The sequence below is a fragment of the Saccopteryx bilineata genome, chromosome 2, assembly GCF_036850765.1.
Source record: "Saccopteryx bilineata isolate mSacBil1 chromosome 2, mSacBil1_pri_phased_curated, whole genome shotgun sequence".
Classification (NCBI taxonomy): domain Eukaryota; kingdom Metazoa; phylum Chordata; class Mammalia; order Chiroptera; family Emballonuridae; genus Saccopteryx; species Saccopteryx bilineata.
This window is the reverse complement of record NC_089491.1, coordinates 338,289,149-338,310,112: the sequence shown is the minus strand read 5'-3', so window position 1 is coordinate 338,310,112 and position 20,964 is coordinate 338,289,149. Positions and strand designations below refer to the sequence as shown.

Below are 20,964 nucleotides of genomic sequence, written 5' to 3'. Positions count from 1 at the left end.
CTCAACTTGGGCTCTGGCAGAGAGACAGCAGCTTGAGGTGTGCCTGAGACATTCAAGGAGAAACTGATTTGTATGGCTTTATGGTGATGCGTAGAGGGACAGCCATGAGTGACCCTGTATTGAGCCCTCCCTCCACAAGGCTAAATATAAACTTGCATTAGCTTGGTAAACTCCACTAGCTCCACCCTGATGACTCCCTGAAGCCCTACCCCACCCAACTTACCTAGGGCCAAGGCTTATTCAGTGACAACCAGCCTAGGCCTATATTGCAATCTGTCTTAAAAAAAAAAAAAAAACTCTTGAGGAATTTTATGAAGCTTAAGGGTGCCAGAAACATACAGGGGGAAACTGGGTTGTGTGGATTCAGAGCAAGAGCTGGAGGGATGGGCAACATTGTCCCTGGCTTGAGCTCTCCCCTCTCATGACTAAATTTGAATCTGCATTAGCTGGTGAACGCCACTAGCTCCAACTTGATAACTTCCTAAGACCCTGCTGTACCACAAAGTTTCATGGGCCCCAGGCAGGAGGCAGTTAGTATCAGTGTACCCTGAGACTTTTGCTGAGTAGTCTCAGGCCCAGCAATGGTGCCAAATCTGAATCTGTATAAACCTGTTGAAAGACACTTGCCCTACCCTGGTCACTGCCTGAGACCTTGCCTCACCCAACTTGCATTCTACCCAAAGCTCTTTCAGCAACTGAGCCTTATGGGCAGCCAGCAAGCAGTGGTAGGTCTCAGGGTGCCGTGGGACTTTGACTGACATGCCTCAGGCTCACTACTGGTGGCAGCTAACCTAAGTTTGCAGCATGGCCCCTCCCCAACATGCATCCAGGTCTAGCACAGGCAGTTAGTTACAAGCTACAATCACTTCGTAGCTCCTAACAGGTATCCGTGGGCTGGTCACAGGCAGCAACTGACATTGACCTGAACCAGAGTCCCTCCCAAGAGACTCCAGAACCAACACACCAGATAGCCAGCTTCAGGCCACAACACAGCACCATCTGATTAGCTCTATAAGTGGCACATCCAAAGGGAGGTCTTGGCAGGCACCAGATCTCTTGGGGCAAATCCTGTTCTGTGGGGTCAGTATTCACACAGCACCAGTACATTGTAATCGTGGCCAATGATCCATGCAAAGGAGGCAAGAATATACAATGGGATATAAACAGTCTATTCAGTGAATGGTGTTGGCAAAATTGGACAGATAGATGCACAAAAATGAAACAGTACCACCTTCTTACACCATATACAAGAATAAACTCAAGATAAATTAAAGACTTAAATGAAAGACCAAAACCATAAAACTCCTAGAAGAAAACATAGGTAGTAAAGTCTCTGACATTATTCTTTGTAATATTTTCTCTGATACATTGCCTTCCAAGGGAAACAAAAGAAAAATAAATGGGACTGCATCAAACTAAAAAGTTTTTGTGCAGCAAAGGAAACTATCATCAAAACAAAAAGACAACTTACTGAATGGGAGGAGACAGTCTTCAATGATACATCTGATAAGAAGCTAATATCCAAAACTTATAAAGAACTCATACAACTCGACACCCAAAAACAATCCAATTAAAAAATGAGCAGAGGACCTGAACCAATGTTTCTCCAAATAGGACATGCAGATGGCCAATAGACATATGAAGAGATGCCAACATCACTGATCATCAGAGAAATGCGTATTAAAACCACAGTGAGATATCATCTCACACCTGTTAGAATGCTATCATCAATAAGTCAACAAAAGCAAGAGTTGGCGAGGATGTGGAAAAAAGGAAACCCCTGTATACTGTTGATGGGAATGCAAATTGGTGCGGTCACTGTGGGAAACAGTGTGGAAGTTCCCCCCCAAAATAAAAAACAGAACTACCTTATAACCCAGCAATTCCACTTCTGGTAGTATAACTGAAGAAATGCAAGATATTAATTTGAAAAGATATATGCACTCCCATGTTCATTGAAGCATTATTTAAAATAGCCATGATATGGAAGCAACCCATTAATAGACAATTGAATAAAGAAGGGCTACATACATACAATGGAATATTACTTGTATAAAAAATAATGAAATCTTACCATTGTGACAACATGAATGGACCTAGACAGTATTATGCTTAGTGAAATAAGTCAGACAGAGAAAGACAAATACTGCAGGATTTCACATATATGTGGAATCTAAAGAACAAAATAAATGTACAAACAAAAAAGAAACAGACTCATAGACACAGAGAACAAACTGAGTGTTGCCAATTGGGAGGGGATGGGATGGCTGGGTGTACAAGGTAAGGGGATTAAGAAGTACAAATTGGTAATTACAAAATAGTCACAGGATGTAAGAATATAATAGCAAAGGGTATATAGTCAATAATATTATGATAACAACGTATGGTGCAAGGTTGGTACTAGAATTATCAGGGGACCACTTTATAAATTATATAATTGTCTAACCACTATGCTATACACCTGAAACAAAAATAAAATAATATTGAATGTCAACTGTAATTGAAAACAAAATTTATAAAACATGGAAAAAATCTTAAGATAATAATTTGTGCTAGTTATTGACACAAAATTAATCAACAATTTTGCTCTTACTATTTAGAATTTTTAAACTCTTGTTTTGTGTATAATTATCAAAATGCTTTGCACCTTACCAAGTTTACTCTTTTTTATAACCCTGACTTTGGCCTGACTCTCTGTACCATTTATTTATTTATTTATTTTTGCATTTTTCTGAAGTTGGAAATGGGGAGAGACAGTCAGACAGACTCCCGCATGCGCCCAACCGGGATCCACCCGACACGCCCACCAGGGGGTGACGCTCTGCCCACCAGGGGGCGATGCTCTGCCCCTCCAGGGTGTCGCTCTGCTGCAACCTGAGCCACTCTAGCGCCTGGGGCAGAGGCCAAGGAGCCATCCCCAGCGCCCGGGCCATCTTTGCTCCAATGGAGCCTCAGCTGCGGGAGGGGAAGAGAGAGACAGAGAGGAAGGAGGGGGGGATGGAGAAGCAAATGGGCGCTTCTCCTATGTGCCCTGGCCGGGAATCGAACCCGGGTCCCCCGCACGCCAGGCCAATGCTCTACCGCTGAGCCAACCGGCCAGGGCCTCTGTACCATTTAAATGAGATATTTGCCAATGCTATTCTTTTTCATCTTTTTTTTTCCTAGTGTTTTTTCTCTCCCCACTGGTCTTTTAATCATTTTCATCCCCTTGGCACTTTCCAATCAGATGCTGAGAGACTTTATAAATATTTATGAACTGTTTCTTGTCTTTCTTGATGAAGAAAAACACATAAACACCATTTCCATCTATTCACCAGCTAGTCCCCTCTGCGTGCACACTGGAATTACTCTGCCTGATCACTCCGATGGTGTTTGCTACCAAGTCCTTTATAAAAGCACCACAGAGTGTACTTTTTCACATTGTGTCCCAAGTGAAGCAGCTTTCCTGTCCGTACCAGAAGGCCAGCGCAAAGGGTACATGTTTGCTTTATCAACCTCTGTAAAACTCCAGCGGTAATTTATATTGATTACATAATAAGAAACTCCATCCCCGGTACAACATGTTCTTTCAGCTGCACAGCACACCTGTAGAAATGCTAACGCACATCTGGTTCTATAAATCTGTTCTTTCTGATCCTTGGGAGAGGAACTTTTATGTAAACTATACAGCTACATGTGGAACAGGAAAGACCAAAGCAGATGACTAACCCTCGTAACCATTTGTACCCCAAGTCTTGAGCTATTACTCTCTTCCTTGACTTTGATGTCTTCCTAGTCTAGAGTCAATTCAATCATTTCTTTTATGAAAGGTATCTCTTACCAGCTTTACTTATGCTTGAATAACCAACGCAAAGTGCTGATACCATTGCTATTAGGAGATTTTAAGGACTACGTCTGAGTCAAAAATATTTTCACTCACTGATAAGGAGGTTCTTCTAATTATTTTCTTGATATGAAGGTACCCAGGAAGATAGCTCATTTCCTCATTATTATATATTTTCATCTTTATTGATTCCATTGCATGGGCTATATTGTATCTCTGCACAAAATCAACTTTAACAACAAACCGTTATAAATCAAATAACTGGTTACCTGAAGGCAACCCATTTGTAATGACTATTTAAACTAAATTAGCTTTTTTTCTCCTCTTTAAAGTGGTTTGTCAGTAAAAGCACAACAACATTAAGGAAGTAACCTTGATAGAAAGGACAGTGATAAGCCTTATGAGAGAGAGAGATAAAGCCACAAATCCAAACCAGGTTAGAGCAAGGAGAGGTCACATCTACACCAACCCCTTCATTAGAAGAACTGAGTTCGTAGAAGGTTGAGTCCCCGGCTAGACATCACCAATTACTCAAGAACAGCACCTGAATGAAACAGATTTATTTCTGCTATCATCTGCTGCTAACTCATATTTCAAAGAACGTCTGGAAGCTCAGTATATGGGAGGCTTTAGTCGAGATGATTTCTATAAAGCAAGCCCTCTATAATTTATATTTTAAGAATAGGTATTTTTCATTAATAGTGGTGTTTTGAAACTGGCCGAATCCTAGAGATTTCAAGATTTGGGAAAACATTGGGATCAGTTCTTTTTCACTTTTATTAACATCAAAGCTCTTGCAAGTTAACTGTGGTTTGATGCAACATAAGGGCAGAGTTTCAGCATCAACTTACTTCTTGTATGTGCCATGACCAGGAAAGCCCAGCGGTCTCGAACCGGCGACCTCAGCAATTCAAGTTGATGCTTTATCCACTGCGCCACCACGGGCCAGGTGGTGCTGCTGGATCTCACTGCCTGTTTGGGGCGACCAGCTGTAGGGTTCGAGCATCTCACATCAGGAGGAGAAGGCTAAGGAATCCACTAAGGACCTCAAGGAAAGCAAACCGGAGGCCAGAACAGGTCTAAGGTATTTCAGGTAGAAAGTCCTCAGGAGATCGCTGGTCCGTTAGCGTGTACGTGTTCAAGAAAAGAGTTTGCTTATGCAGTTTTCACTCATGCAGTAAAGTTCCATTAATATCTCCCTAAAGTATATTCAACTTTTACCATATAAAACATGATTCTGTTTTAAGGGGTTTAACAATAAAGGACATTAGGTAAAACCTAAGACAATCCAGATTAAGGTAGGGGGTTTTGTTATTAATAATGGATCGATATTGTCCCATTAGTTGCCACAAATGTGCAAAGTAAGTAATGTTAACAATAAAGGAAATCGGGTGAGGATATAGAGAATTCTGTAATATTCCTGCAACTCTTCTGTGACTCTAAAAATTATTTTGAAATAAAAATATTTTTAAAATAATAAAAACAAACAGTTGGACCCATCCACGGGATTGCGTGTCTTAGCTTGGCTCCAGCACGCTTGCGAGGACCAGACATGCTTGCCTCGCACTCCTTCTCTCCAGTGCCCAGAGCAGTTTTAAACTGCAGTATAGTCGGCTGTAGATATTATAATCAAAGACATTACAAAGCACAGCACTCTCATATGTGATCCCATGTATTAGAAATTTAAATGCCAATGGAAGACAGGTCTGAGGGCTACATGATTCTAAGATCTGCAGTTCTCCACCGTGTGCTTTCATTTTAGATAAAGCTTTAAAAAAAATAAAAATAAAAACTCTCCATCTACATTACAGAAAAAGATAACATTGGATGTTAATCTGTCTCTACCAGGCTGTTCAGCACCTTAGAGTTTCAGATAGTCTCCCAACAAGATGATTGTCAATATTACTTCTAAAGGTGAGGATGGAAAGAACTATACTTGCTTCAAAAGCAAAAGAAAGAGAGAGAGAGAAGAAAGGAAGGAAGGAAGGAAGGAAGGAAGGAAGGAAGGAAGGAAGGAAGGAAGGAAGGAAGGAAGGGAGGGAGGGAGGAAGGGAAGGAGGGGAAGGGAAGGGAAGGGAGAAAGGAGGGAGGGAGGGAGGGAGGGAGGGAGGGAGGAAGGAAGGAAGGAAGGAAGGAAGGAAGGAAGGAAGGAAGGAAGGAAAGGAGGGAAGGAGGGAGGGAGGAAGGGGAAGGGAAGAAAAGGGATGGGAAGGGAAGGAAGGGAGAAAGGAAAGAGGGAGGGAGGGAGGGAGGGAAGAAGGAAGGAAGGAAGGAAGGAAGGAAGGAAGGAAGGAAGGAAGGAAGGAAGGAAAGGAGGGAGGGAGGGGAAGGGAAGAAAAGAGATGGGAAGGCAAGGAAGGGAAAAAAGAGGGAGGGAGAGAGGAAGGGAGGGAGGGAGGGAGGGAGGGAGGGAGGAAGGAAGGAAAAAAGAAAGAAAGAAAGAAAGAAAGAAAGAAAGAAAGAAAGAAAGAAAGAAAGAAAGAAAGAAGGAAAAGAGACAAGAAAAGCCAGAAATAGGGGTTGGGACAGCCCTAGAAGAAGGAGCCCGCTGAAGCTGTCATGCATAGGATAATTTTTGGAAATCTCAAATTTGAAACTTTAAATCTCGAGTTTCCTTCATGAATATCTGACTTATCTGTTCCCCCAAAAAAACCAATCAGCAAAACTCTTCATCTTTCAAAAAAAAAATAAAGGAAAACCATATCTTAAAGACATACTACCTTCAAAAGTGCCTTTATACTAAAGATCTCATTACCTGGGTGCTATAGAGAAGGGACACGTTCTCCTCTGTGGACATGAAGGGGGAACAGGGGCTCCTTCATATTAGACCACCGCCTGGAGTCTGAGGGCCCGCCAAACAGAAGAGTCAAGGTATCAAAAAACCTTAAACCTTATTGCAAACACTCTCAGGAAAATACAATGAGCAAGCCAGAAACTACTCCCAACGGAAGGAGTAATTGTTTTATTTTCTTAACATATCAAAGAGCAGAAATAGGGAAAGGCACAAAAGTCTTAAAACATTTCCCAACGCCTACACATTTCATTTCCTATTATTTACTAGAACACAGGTGGGCCGGAAGTTCCGGGCTGGCTGACATAACCACTCTACCCAGTTTAGGGGCCACAGAGAATTCCTTGGTAGATGTTTCCATCCATATATACCTACCCTGCAGAGTGAAATTAAAGCATTTTAATTTTTCCTTTTGTTACCAGCTATCTTTTTCTAAGTAAAGTTGACTCTAAGCAAGAGATACATAAAACCATCAAGGCTAAAGCCACGCAATTAGCACATTTCCAACTGTGTAAATCTCAATGGAAGAAGAAACCAAAAAATAGAAGGAGAAGGAGGATAAGGGAGGGGGTGGAGGAGGAGGAGAGATCGAGGGAGTAGAAGGAAGGAAAGGAGGAAGGGAGGGATGGAGGGAGGGAACAAGGAAGGGAAGGATGGAGAGAACTTTAACAAAATCCTCTTTCTGTCCTTAAAGTATCTTCGTTCACTGTTTTCTTTCCATTCATTAATTGTTAGGGGACTTGAAAAACAAAAGAGAAAGAAAATTATAGTCAAAACCCTAAAATAAGTAAACTAAATTAAAAGGATGAGCATAGCTTTCCCCAGCTGACACTGCTATCCTGACAAGCACTTCAGACATCCAGCTGTGATCTCCGGTTACAGCCGAGAAGGAGCTTCGGGCCCTCCTCACATGACCCTCTTTGATCATCGAAGTCATTTTTCAGAATGAACCCTAAGTTGAAGGTGATCAAATCATAAAAAGAACTACACTTGAAAGGGGGCCCAAGTCAATGTGTATTCTCTCTTTTTGCCTCTACGTATATTTCTATTTCTGCTAAACCGATAGTAGCCACAGCTAGGCCTTTGGTATCCACCCCTTGAGAGGGTGGAGTAACCCAGACTGCCGAAGTCAGAATGAAGGTCGTGCACAGTTAGTTTTAACTGGCATTTTCTTTTCACTTCTCAGGCATTATATGACATTTTGGAACTTCAAGTGTACACATATCAGAAACATGGCCTGTAATGGCCTGTAAGATCCCAGACACATACGGAGAACAGGTCTGCATAAGAGTTCTGGGCATGGCTACTTACATGGTGTACAGGTTGTTCTAGTCTCTGGAAGAGGTACAGAAGTGGGGGGACCATCCAATCAGGGCTCATCTGAGACCCAAAGCAACTTGAACATCTGATGGTGGTAGAAACAGTGTGCGTGTGTGTGTGTGCTTGTGTGTGTTCACTTCTGTCTCGGGAATGCAGGAAATCTGTCCTGCGTATACCAAGGCAGACAAATGTGGCCTCCTTGAGATGCAGTCAGGACTGTACCAAGGAGGGAAGAGAATTCAAGTGGTGAGACTGGACCCAGAATAAAGTAGAAGAAAGAGAAGATGTGGGGGGGGAGGGGCGGATAGAAACACACATTGACAAAAATATATCAAGGTTCTTGGGGTGGGGATAAAAAGAACCAGGACATAAGTGTTCTGATCTTTTTTAAGCTACAGAAACAGAGGGGGTGGTTGCCAGGTGCAGGGAGGTGGATGGAAGGGCCAACCGCACCGCGGCTGTGAGGGCCATCCCGAGGGCCAGGACCCGTCCCTGCTCAGAACTGTTACTTCAGGGAAATTCTAACCAGCTCCCCCTTTCCCTCTCGAAAGTGCCCTGATCTGGATAATAATGACACAGTCAGCCTCCCTACAGATCACCTCTGGCCTAGGACAGCCAGTAGCCACGAGCAGGAAACAGACCACAGCTGGGAAACAGACACCAGGAGGAGCTTCCAGGAAAGGGTAGAGGAAAACAGTGGCTAAAGAAGAAAAAAGGGGGAAGGGAGGTGAGGTCGAATGTGTGGGCTATTTGTAAGCAAGCACGCCAAACGCGGGTCAAGATAGAAGGGCCATCGACAGGAAAAGAGTAGAAGAATTTAAGGATGGATGGGGAACAAAGACAAGAGACAGACAGAGGAGCGACAGCACAGGTATGTGTGGGCTTCTTATATTTTCCCCTGCAGTTGGGGACTAGTGCTTATGATCAGCACGTTTAAAAATGAATGGAGGCCCTGGCCAGGTGGCTCAGTGGACAGAGCCTCCTCCCAGTGTATGGAGGTCACAGGTTCCATCCCTAGTCAGGGCACATATAAGAAATAACAAATGAGTGCACAACTAAATGGAACAACTAAGTGGAATGACAAGTTGATGCTTTTTTCTCTCCCTTTCTCTCTCTCAAATCAATGAAAAAAAAAAGAAGACTGGAAACAGCCATCCTTGCTCTCCACCCTGAGCAGGCACTGCAAAATCTCATCAATTGTTGCATCCCCAGCCAACTAGCTGCTCCAACACTGCTCACCTCCTCCTAGCAGTCCACCTCTCAGATCGCAGGCTGCCTGGGTCCAGCATCCTGCCCTCATCCAGCCTCCAGCCCCTCCCCCGCTTCTGATGGCTGCATACCAGACTGTCTGCCCCTGGTCCCACAGGCTTCCATAGGCGGGCCACAGTATGTGGAGCTGCCCTTCAGTGCGTCATCTCAGAGACCTCTTCTGACTTTTTGCTGGGTCAGAATGTTGTATTGCAAAAGGCAGAAAGTAAATGTCAAGGGCAAGTTCCAAAGGCCATGTGACTTCTAGCTAAGCATTCCCAGAGGGAAGATGAAATGCCACCAGCTATATGGTCTTTGGCACTTAAAGTTTAGAAAACATGGCACATAGATTTCTACTATCATTTTGAGTTGGGGCAGCTTACCAGCTGAATTGTGTCTCCCTCAGAATTCTTATCAGTATATGTTGAAGTTCTAACCCCCAGTCCTTCAGAATGTGACTATTTTGTGAGCTTATTTGGAGATAGGGTCTTTATAGTGGTGATTAAGTTAAAACGAGGCTATTAGGAATGGCCCCAATCTAATACGACTGATGTCTGTATAAGAGGAGGAAATTTATAGACAAAGATGCAAGGAGAACGAAGAAAGCCATCTAGAAGCCCAGAAGAGACATCTGGGACAGCTTTCCCTCTGAGCACGCAGAAGAAACCCACCTTGCTGACACCTTGATGTTGGACTTCTGTTATTTAAACCCCCCAGCTTGTAGTCCTTTATTACAGGAACCCTGGGAAGATAATATCCTGGATGCAGTCTGGTCAAAGATGGGCATTAGGAGGAATTGACCAGAATTTTTATAAATTTGTCATTTCCTTGACAAGACAAAGTAATTTTTTGCGCTACCCAAAAGGATAGGCAAGTGTCCTCTGTGGCAAGATCGTACTACCGTGATTCAGAGTAAGTCATTCCAACTGCTCATGCCTCTGTTTCTTCCTGTTCTGTAAAGTTGGGTACAGGGCCATGTGCTGAAGTCCCCAGTATGCCTGACTGTTAAGGCAAAGAGTAGCCACATGAATATTCTGTGTGTGGAGCAGGAAGGTCAAACTTGAATATGAAGCCTTATTGATAAATACTACATTTGAGAATGGCTGGCCACACGAGGGGACGCCCACGGCACAGAGGGGTATGGCTCTTGACATTTCACCAGTCCTCACAGCGTCGGCTCTGACGTGGCCTTCCCAATCTCTGCATCTGACATGATCAAACCCTAAATCAGCTTAATGTATTTGGACAAAGAGTTGAATCCTGCCGTCCCTAATTCCAGAACATCTCTCCTTGAGTTGGGGAAAAGTTGTAAAACCTGCTTGTTAAAGTCTCTCTGCTCCAAGGGGTGTGTGTGTGTGTGGGGGGGGGGGAATCCACAAAAGTATTTCTGCAGGTTTCTTCTTCTTTTTCTGAAACTGCTCTAGGTCTAGAGTCGCATCCTGCCTAACTCTGCCTTGAGTAATCTCTGCCATCGGTAATGAAAGAAATGGTGGTTAGCCCGCTTCCTAATATGGCAGGGAATGACAGTGCGCTCATCTGTTTGAACTGCTGTGTGGCTCTCTGACAAATTATAATGATTGGTTACGGAAACCTCCCACTCTGGCTTCCATCGTTTTCCTGAGCGAAGACACAGAGCTGGCAGCCCGGGGGGGGGGGGGGGGGGGGGGGATGGGAAGGACCAAAGTCAGGGAGCTGCGCTGGATCCAGCTCTGCCATTGGCCAGTTGTGTGACTTAGGGCAAGTTATTTAATTTACTCAACTAGCCCAGTGCCTGTCACAGCAGTAGGCCCTCAAGACAGCTGAATGAGCTAGCTTATCTTCTCAACCACCTCTAACCTACGAGGGCTTGTACAAGACGACGACCAATCTGTCTCCATTTGCTCTTCCTCCCAAGTTTAGTACTTTTTCTCCCAATGAGTCTCTGTTTTCTCCTCTCTCCTTCTCTCATTCCAGGTCTAAAATAGTTAAAAGCAACATCACAGTTCAGCCTCTGGTATAATAAAACCCTTAGCCATGCTAGGTAAAGGTTATTCAGCATGGTAAAGGCAGTGTCCATCCAGTGATGAGGGCAGGGGAGGGAGCTCTGAGGTTGAAAGGGGTGATGGTGGCTGGCAGCTTTTGCAGAGCAGGGCTGTCCAAGCCTCAGAGGCAGACAGATTTAGCTAGAAAGTGCTTATGCTGACCCGGAATAGGGTGTCCCATAACCGGTATCTATTATTGCATCTGTTGTGACCATGGAGTTGGCAACTTGGGAGAGTGTATGGCTAAAGGCATAGGAACTAAAGGAAGCCCAAGCCGACAGAGGGCTTCCATTGGAAGTCACAGATGATAGCTACTCATGTGCAAAGCAGTTTAATGATATTATTTCTAATATTTATAATATCTACAAAAGGAGGGAATAATAATACCCTATTATCGGTGAAGAAACAGGCTAGAAAATGGTAACTTTGAGATTCAAATTCAAGTCTCCCTGATTCCAAAGTCTGTTCTCAAACAGTTCCCACCTCCAAAGTCACACACAAAACAGGAGTTTACATCAGCTGGAATAATTAGCAATAGACAGCATAGTGTGGTGGTCAAGCATGTGGACTATGGAACCAAATTATGCAGGTTTGAATCTTGGCTCTGCCACTTATGAGCTCAGTGACCTGAAATGTGTTATTTAACCGAACTGCAACTCAGTTTCTTTATCTGTAAATTTGGTTGTTATGAAGAATATCTATTTGATTTTTATCTAATAAATATGTACATACAACTTAGCATGTGCCAGGTACTGTTTTAAGCACTCCGTCATGATAGAATTAGAGAAGAATCAATGAGTGCAAGCATTAATACTGGCTTCAGTTTTCTTACCAAGAAGAAATTATGAACATTCATTCCTTTACCCATTGAACTCAGTTAATAAGCATCCATTATGTGTGGGGCAAGGCCCTTTATGAGGCTCAAGTCACAGCACAGAAAAACGTTCACAAGGTCCCCGAATGGTATTTATGTTTCAGGAGCTTAAGAAATAGTAGACGAGTAAACAAAGCTGCAATCATAAACAGACGTGATGAATGCACATAAACAACAGAGGTATTCTGATGGAATCTCCTATGTAGAGGCTGATTCTACCAACCGAAAGCCTAAGGTCAGTGGTGAGCTACAGTAAATATTTGACTATAAGCTCTGTGGGGAAGTAGCGTAGGGAGGGGAGGGAAGTCTGACTTGTGGCATTTGCAAATTTTCATGGTATAAATGGTTGATCTCAAGCCCCCAATGTAACATCAGTGAGCAAAGAATTGGGATGAGGAGTTCATTGACACCTCATTCTATAGGATGTATTTCCATCATACAGACACAACAGACATGACTAACCTCAAGAGCACAGAGAATAGTAAAACAGTAAAATAATTAGGGAGGGATGGGTTTTGAGGATGTATGATCTTGGCTTTTAATATGCTATTTAATTGTAAGTTTATAGAATTTGATTCTTTTTAAACAACTGAACTGGTTCTCAAAAATCTTGAGAACAGAACAGCTGCCTTTCAGGAGCTGGTAGGAGATGGCTCCGCCCACCACGGTTTGGAGCGCGTGGAGGGGGCAGTGTCAGAAGGAAAGGAGACTGAGTCAGTATGGTGTCACTATGCAGACGTGGGTCCTCATCTACTTCCTTTTTAGCTGCTCTTCTCCAGCAAGCCCTTCTTTCAGGGACACGGTGGAAGCCCAGCTTCGTAAACCAAATAGCATCGGTACAAATATAGTAACAATCTGGCATTCTGATTATACCAGGTCACTCACACAGAGATGCTTGGAGCTCTACAATCCTTAGTGAATGTAATTTATGGACGTGGTGTGCTGAATATGGTAGATTCTTCTGTGCAACACAGAGGATGTGACTCCTGACCATTGAATAAAGGGAGACCCTAGAGATGGACTTTCTGTCCCACGAAAGAAGCCCCCCTCCCGTTTCCACAGCTCTTGTTTCTCAGGGCTTACATGCTTCTGAAAGGACAGGGGAAGCATCGAATCCAGCGGAGATGTGGGGTGAGGGTGGAGGAAATTTCTCCCCTTTTCCCTCCCAGGATTTGTACATTCCTTACCACAAAGAAGAGAACAGAGAAAAACAAAAACAAACAGAAAAAGACAACATCTTCTGTTTTTCCTGGTAAGTCAACTAGCTAAAGGATAACATCTTAAGGACAGAACTACTTAAAGAAAAAATGTGTCCTCATTCACCCTTCCCCGGAAGCCTAAATTTCACTTAGTAATGGTGCCTGGAACAGGAAGTGGAAATACCATGAGAAATTTTATTCTTGCCACATTTCCAGTGCTTTAGAAAAGCAAACACTGGAAATCTCATCAGAAAGCTTGACCTGACGGGATTGATAGCTCGGTGCCCAAACCCAAAGCGTATGGGAAGCCGGAGGAATGTTCAGATAGGCATTTTAGCCCTTCTGGGGGAGACTCTATGGCAAAACTGAGGATTTGGAGGACACAAGCAATAACTTTTAGAAAGAGATTATGTAAAACTAAACAACTAGGTTTCTGAAAACTAAATTACTCCACATATCTGCCATAAAGTATTTCAGCATATTCATGCAGAACTCTTTCTGAATCGGGGTGTTTCAGCAGAATCACCGGGGAGTTCTGACACACTACAGAGGCTGGACCTCCAGACCTACTGAATTGGAACCTCCAGGGGATGGGTCTCAGGAATGGTTGTTTTCAAAAAGCCCTGATTCAGACCAGGACACTGGTTAAAATTGACTAGATTATCAGCACCTAGGGCTGCACTGTATAATTCCAATCCATGAAGTGTTAAAATGGGACATTTTCTCTTGCTATCAGGCAAAACAATCCGGTGTACTAAAAGGTTTAACAGCCTAGGATTTAGGAGTCGTGTGTTCTGTAACCACCTTTGCCACAAATTAACTGGGTGACCGTGGTCCATTCACTTGGTTTGTTCTTTCATTTAGTAGATATTTATTGGGCTTCTGTGATGTGCCAGGCGCTGAGTGTATACTAATGAAGAAAAAAAAAGGTGTTTCCTGCCTTTATGAATCTTACTGACATTTTATCAAAGAAACCTACAAATATATGTTTAATTTTACTTGCCGTGGCTAGGGAAATAAAAAGTAAATCACTGGCTTACTGATTTAAAAGATTGCTTGTTAAGATCCCAAATATCTTGCCCAACCTTCCCATCCACATTATAATTTTTTTTTTCATTACAGAGAGAGTCAAAGAGAGGGATAGATAGGGGCAGACAGACAGGAATGGAGAGAGATGAGAAGCATCAATCATCAGTTTTTTGTTGTGACACCTTAGTTGTTCATTGATTGCTTTCTCATATGTGGCTTGACCTTGGGCTTTCAGCAGACCAAGTAACCTCTTGGGTTCAAGCTGGTGAGCTTTGCTCAAACCAGATAAGTCCGCGCTCAAGCTGGCGACCTCGGGGTCTCGAACCTGGGTCCTCCGCATCCCAGTCCAACGCTCTAACCACTGCGCCACCGCCTGGTCAGGCCCAACATTATAATTATACATTTGTTTTACGTCCACTGATGGGGGGAAAAAAACAATACCAGGGCTCCTATGAATTCAATAACTATGTAAAATTTTACCATCATATGATATATATCACATGATGAACATTTTATCATCATATTGCATCTATATTAAAAAAAATAGTAGCACAATATTATGTATGGTGTATTCTATATTTAGTTTGCCAGAAATAATTGCTGCATATATATGGGTTTGTTTACCTCTTGCAATAACTTCGTGGTCGCTCAGGGATCCAAAGTACGAAGGTTAGAAACCTATCTATGGGCCACATCAATAACATTCAATACATGGCTCCTGAGTATCAATGGCCCTTTTCTTCAACAACAGACATGGCTATCAGTGACAGCCTTTGTCACACCGGTGAGCTTAGACTCAGCCTCAGAATCCTTCTCAACACAGTGTTCCAGATGATCACTACCAATTACTGGGAGTTGGCAAACAGATGAAAAATTATTTGTACTCTCTGGGCTAAGACTCCTAAGGTCCTGTTCAACTAAAAAAAAAAAAAATCCATGACTCTATGTGTATTCAGTCCTACTATCTTAAAAAGCACAGATGCCTTCTCCCCTTTTTACATAAAAGTGCTCCAGATAGTTGAAGACATCCATGTGGCCCCTATGTTTTCTTTCCTTTGGGATAAATAGCTCCAGATCCCTTATCTGTTTTTCTGACCCCTGTGGCCTTGACGCTCAACCCTGGGTTCCTATCTGTCAGTGCTTCTCTGAAGAATGAGTCTAGAATAGAGCAGTTCTCTTTTTTACTCCTCCCAATGACAACGAGACAGCCGTTCAATGAATGAATGATTACACTTTGAACAGTGCCGGGAACTAAAACTTTCACCTGTTAAGAGTACACTAGTTTTGATACAGTGAGCTTATTAAGTATTGTGATTTACATTGAGATGTAGTAGTTTTTATTTATTGAATGATTAATTAAATCATTATTTATTGGATGGTAAAGATTGCCTGAGTTTGGAGATAGCCATATCACATCTATGACTCATATGAACGTTTTCTGCCAACAAAAACACCCAAGTGTTTTTCTTTAGGACCTTTCTAAAATGGATCATTCTTATCTTTTCAGTTATCAGGAGTGCTAGCTTCCGGGCTAACCTCCCTCAAGATTGGATCATCGTGGGTATGCAGAAGTGGTCATTGAGTACCCTATGACCCTGATATCGGGTGTTTGCCTCTCTAGCAATTCAGTCACCAAAAAATTTAAGTGATATTCATTGACAGCTGTTGGGGCATTTTAACTGATTTGCCTTCCATGTCTAGCGTTCTCTTCTAACTAGAACTGCCCACTGGATTCCCTCCACCCACCCACCCTCCCACCCAGGGGTGACTACTGCTGCAAGACCCACTGGCAATTCAGCCATAGGCAAGTCAATAAAGTTGGGTGTCCCCAAAGAATTTTGCTGAAGACAATAGTTGTTAGCTGAACCAGTCAGATCTCCTCTTTCAGAATTTGACCAGGAAGCACAGAAGGAATGTTCCAGTCTGTAGAGCAACAGAAAGAAGCAGCCACCCTTGCTCCAGCTGAGTTACACCCCTGGGAGCACATAAAGGTCTGCTGAGATCCTTCAACCCACCTTGATTCCGACCCCTCTCTCTTTGGACCCTGCTCCTAGCTTGGCTTCTGTTCTTGGATTTCCTTGTGATCCCATCCTTTTATTAGTCCACATGCATCTTGTAATCCTGTTCCTTTACTTGAGCTACTGGAGCTATTTAACATAAGGGTCTACTTGTTCTGAGCCCTGTGCCAAGAGCTCTCACATATGTCACCATACCTGTCCATATACTGCCTTGCTCAGCAGACTCTGGGTTTCTGCACCTCAGCTTGACTTCTGAGTTTTGCTGTTTCTCTTTCACTCACACATTAGCCCATTGTTGAATTTTATAGCCCTCTGGCTTAAACCCTCCTGACTCCAATGGAATTAATGTCCCTAGTGCTTCTGGCCCTTGAACCCCTTGGGCATTGGGACCTAGCCCTGCCCATCCTTAGCACATAGGGGCAACAGGCCTCATTCCCCAGTTCAGGAATGTTACATGTGGGTGTAAAAGGAACTAATTATATATATTCCTACTTAACATGTCTCTCTCCAAGTGAGATGATTTCCTTCAAGTCAAGTGCTTTCATCCGTGTATTCACAGAACAATGCCAAAAGCCTCAGGAAATGATTAAAAAGCAATTTATCTTCAAGTTCTCCATCACTGATACATATAAAAGCCATGTACTAAAATGAGTACGTACTTACCAAGAACAACCAATTCACTTAAAATACTGAAAAAGATTCTCCTCCTTTAACGACCCCTCCCTGCTGCTTCTAATCCTTTCATTGAGCTCTGGCTTGGTGCGCTCTCAGCAACAAGGACTGGCAGCCCTTCCTGACTTCTCCAGCTCCTACAGGCTCCCCAGAAAACTGCTTCTATAGAAATGATCTTCTTTCATTTGAAATGATGTAACTATCCATCTGCATAGTTACACCATCCTTTCTTCCTTCCAAAAACCCAGAGCAACAAGAAAGAACACCTCTAATATTCGGTGGTTACACTTGAATCTATGTAACACAATAAATTAAAACCATAAATAAATTTTTAAAAAAAACACACCTCTAGTCCTGGCCCAATAGCTTGGTTGGTTGGAGCATCTTCCTAAAAATGCAGATGTGGCCGGTTCGATCCTTGGTTGGGGCACATACAAAAACAAATTGATGTTTCTGTCTCCCTCTCTCCCCCTGCCTCTCTTTAAAATCAATTTTAAATAAAGAAAAAGAAAGAAAGGGCACCTCTACTGATGTTCTCATCCACCCATCCAACGGACATAAAGACTATACCGCTTCCACCCCAAATTTCCCCAGCTCAAGGACTTCTCCCTGTCAATCACAAAGAATAGGCTCACAGAGGACCATCAGGATTTAGTTTTCACAGACTCCCAAAGGAATCCCTAACAACAACAACAACAATATGGGAAGGACACTTGATAGGGCAAATCCCATCACCTCTTCCTTTTGATCATCCTTTCTGTCTTGTCCTCCTCTCAAAACAAGTACCCTCTGCCAGCCAACTGTGGGTTGGGGGAAGTGGGGGTAAAGAGACAGAATGGCTCTGTACCATGAAAATTTCTGTAACATCACTCAGTCTGCTCTAACTCTTCTCCCTCTGCCTTATAAAGTGAAAGCCTTTGCCTTATCTTGAACACATCTAGGCTTGACCCTTCGGCTGTCATCTTGGCCTCATCCTAGAGCTGGGTCATTGCAAGTTGTCAGTGTTGGATCAGGAAAGCCCCATTCTAGCCTGAAGATGGAGAAGCTAGGGAAGATGGCAGAGGTGGAGGATGGGGGGCGGGGGGTAGGGAACTTAATGATGCCACCACTAGTCGGTAACAGGAGAGCCAGCTGGGGATACAAAAGACTGAAGCAAACACAGGTGAGAGGCCAGATCCACGGAGCAGTCTGGTCTCAATACCAACAGGTACTGCAGCCAGGTGCTCCTGATTATTTCACCCCCCGCCTGCACGGCCCAGCCTTGATATGCTGGGATTAGTTCCATGCTTTTGGCTGGAGGCAGAGGAGCCGCCTCATTTACCAAGGCCTTTCTGTTGTCAGCACCTTGTCATCGGTCTTCTACTTGACGGAATCTTCAGGTTTCCTGATTCCTGGAGATGGCCTTGCACCACCGACAACCTGTCTTATTCTGCCTCCTGCTACTTGTGTCTTCTTGTCTTTGATGACCAGACAAAATGGAGGTAGACCAGTATGCTCCGGACTCTAGGCTCAGAGTTCTAGAAAGAACTAGGATCCAGAAAATACCATGCAAGGATCCACAACTATGAGGAAGGAGCAGATAATTAGGGATACTAGGTAAGAAGTGGGGATGAGACCAACTGAGATTAGCATAAGGTCCAGAAAACTCAAACGGCAGAGAGTTTGGAGTATATAGCCTATTCGGAAGATGGGGCCTCATCTCATTTGGACATTATGGGAGGGAAGAGAAGCATAAGAATGCTCATTCTACAGATGAGGCCAAACAGTTGATGGCTTCCTCCTCACAGGTCTGTGCTGTTTAAGTAGGGGAGCCAGTATGGAGGCTGAGCTCTCATAGCGATGCTCATGATTTAAGCCCGAGTGACAAGTATGTCTTTAACTTGCCCCACTACTCAGAACCTATGGGCTTCTCTCCAATAACAAACTTGAACTAGACAGATGAAGGACTTTCAGTAAGGAGCTAATGGTTCTATTTTCAGGCGCTGAGAGAATTTACCCAGAAAACTCTTCTTTAAAGTCTGAAAAGTTTTTGGCAGCATCTTCCTAACCTCCTCCTTCGTCCTACCATGTTATTTGCATACCACTTTGTCAGCGTTTCCCCTGTCCCCCACCACAGCTTCAACCCGCCACATTTCTGAGACACGTGATAGATTGCAGGCAGACAGGGACCGAGCTAATCTCTCTTCATGCTCATCCACAGGTCACTATTTTTTTATCTTGCTAAAGAATGACTAACTAGTAAACATGCTACCGTGAAAATGACAAATGGAGACGACTACATGTGTTTTTTAAGAAAAGGCCTACTGAGATACCTTTTACTTGTCAGAACAGAGAATACCTAGGCTTGATTCTGGAACCTTCCATGATTGGACATGGGATCAACGTACTGCCCCAGAGCAGACAGTCCGCCAGCCAGTCATCAGAACCAATTAGAATCATTAATAGGCTCCCTCTCAGGGCATGCTTATATGTATCTCATTTAAATCTTCTAAGCTGCTTTTCAAACCTGGCTCTCCTCTTTAATGAAAGAATGTTTATTTATTTTTCTTTTTTAATTTATTGATTTGAGAGAGAGCGGGGAAGGGAGAGAGAGGAAAAAAGGAACAGTGATTTGTTGTTCCACTTATATATGCATTCATTGGGAATCGAACCTGCAACCTTGGTGTATGAAGATGACGCTCTAACCAACTGAGCTACCCAGCCAGGGCAGAATTATATATGATTAAAGCCATCTTTTCATCTAAATTATTTAAATTGCACATTTCTATTGGCTTTGAGCAATGGAAACAACCCAGCACGTTACCTATGGTTTAATCCATAGTACACTCCGGATTGTGCACACCATTTGTGTTTCTCTGTATTAAACGATCTCAATAAAATGAAAGTGCTCACACTGCAGCTCCACTGTGCTCTGCTCACCTCCCTGTTTGGGGAGATGTGTTCTAGCTAATATTCAACGGGAAGAAAGCAGCACAAACAGCTGCCTAAAGTTCAGTGTAAAGTAAAATACCCAATCCCTTCGCTCCATCACTAGATAGAGTAGAACACTTAAAGCACAATTTCCAAACTGTGTTTTTGTGGTTGTTGCGGGTAGGGGGGTGGGGAGCTCAGGAGGAAAGGAGAGAGGGGTGCTGGCACAGACTGAACTCTTTCAGGAATTTGGAGATGTTGGTTCCCAAGTGGAATTTATCCTCTGATCCCAAGGCTATAGATTGTCTTCCAGACTGCATTCCCTACACGGTTTAGAGAGGAGGGCTGAAAAAAAAGGAATTGCTCTCCATATTTTGATTGACGTGAAAAACGCTGTGAAGATCGGGAACTTGATCTCTCTGGGGGAAGGACGATAATCAAACTGCAGCCCGTCTCTCACACTCACTCCGAGCTGTTCCCGGAGGAGAAACTCCCAGGGAATCCTGTTATCATAGAGCACTTCTGGGAGGAGAGAGAGGCATGCTCAGGAAAATTAGCCCCCAACTTCTAAATACAAAGAGAAAAGATGATTAAATGAATCTCAATTAAAAAAAAAAAAACCCAACTCACTCCATGGAATAATACAGTATTAAATGGGGCCAGTCGTTTGGAGCTGAAAACCTGGAATATCCATATTTATTTAAAAAACTATCAGATTTGCCCTTCTGGTCACATACCTCCTAGCCTTCACTTAAGTTCTAATCCTATATGTCTGGTTTTGCCAAACACAGAGAAAGACTTGACTATTTCGGTTTACAAGTCTATTTGCATAGCCCTGTTAACAGAAGGGATCTAAGAATACCAAGTACTGTGTTCTCATCCACTTTTTTATTTTTCTGACCATGTATCGCCACACCACTTAAATCCCCACCACCACCACCCCACTCTTTACAATCAGCTCTTTCTAAAAGGAATTCTAGGCTACTACCGACTGGCTGCCTTGTACTACTGTTGAAGATGCCCAAATATGTCTGGCTATCGTGAAATGAAAGACGGTTT

General features: G+C 43.3%; 1 protein-coding gene across 4 annotated transcripts in view; it reads right to left on the bottom strand.

The window, feature by feature from the left end:
- Window positions 1-20,964, bottom strand: part of CALD1 (caldesmon 1) — a 223,395-nt gene that overhangs the window by 167,776 nt on the left and 34,655 nt on the right. The gene's annotated exons all lie outside the window — the stretch shown is intronic.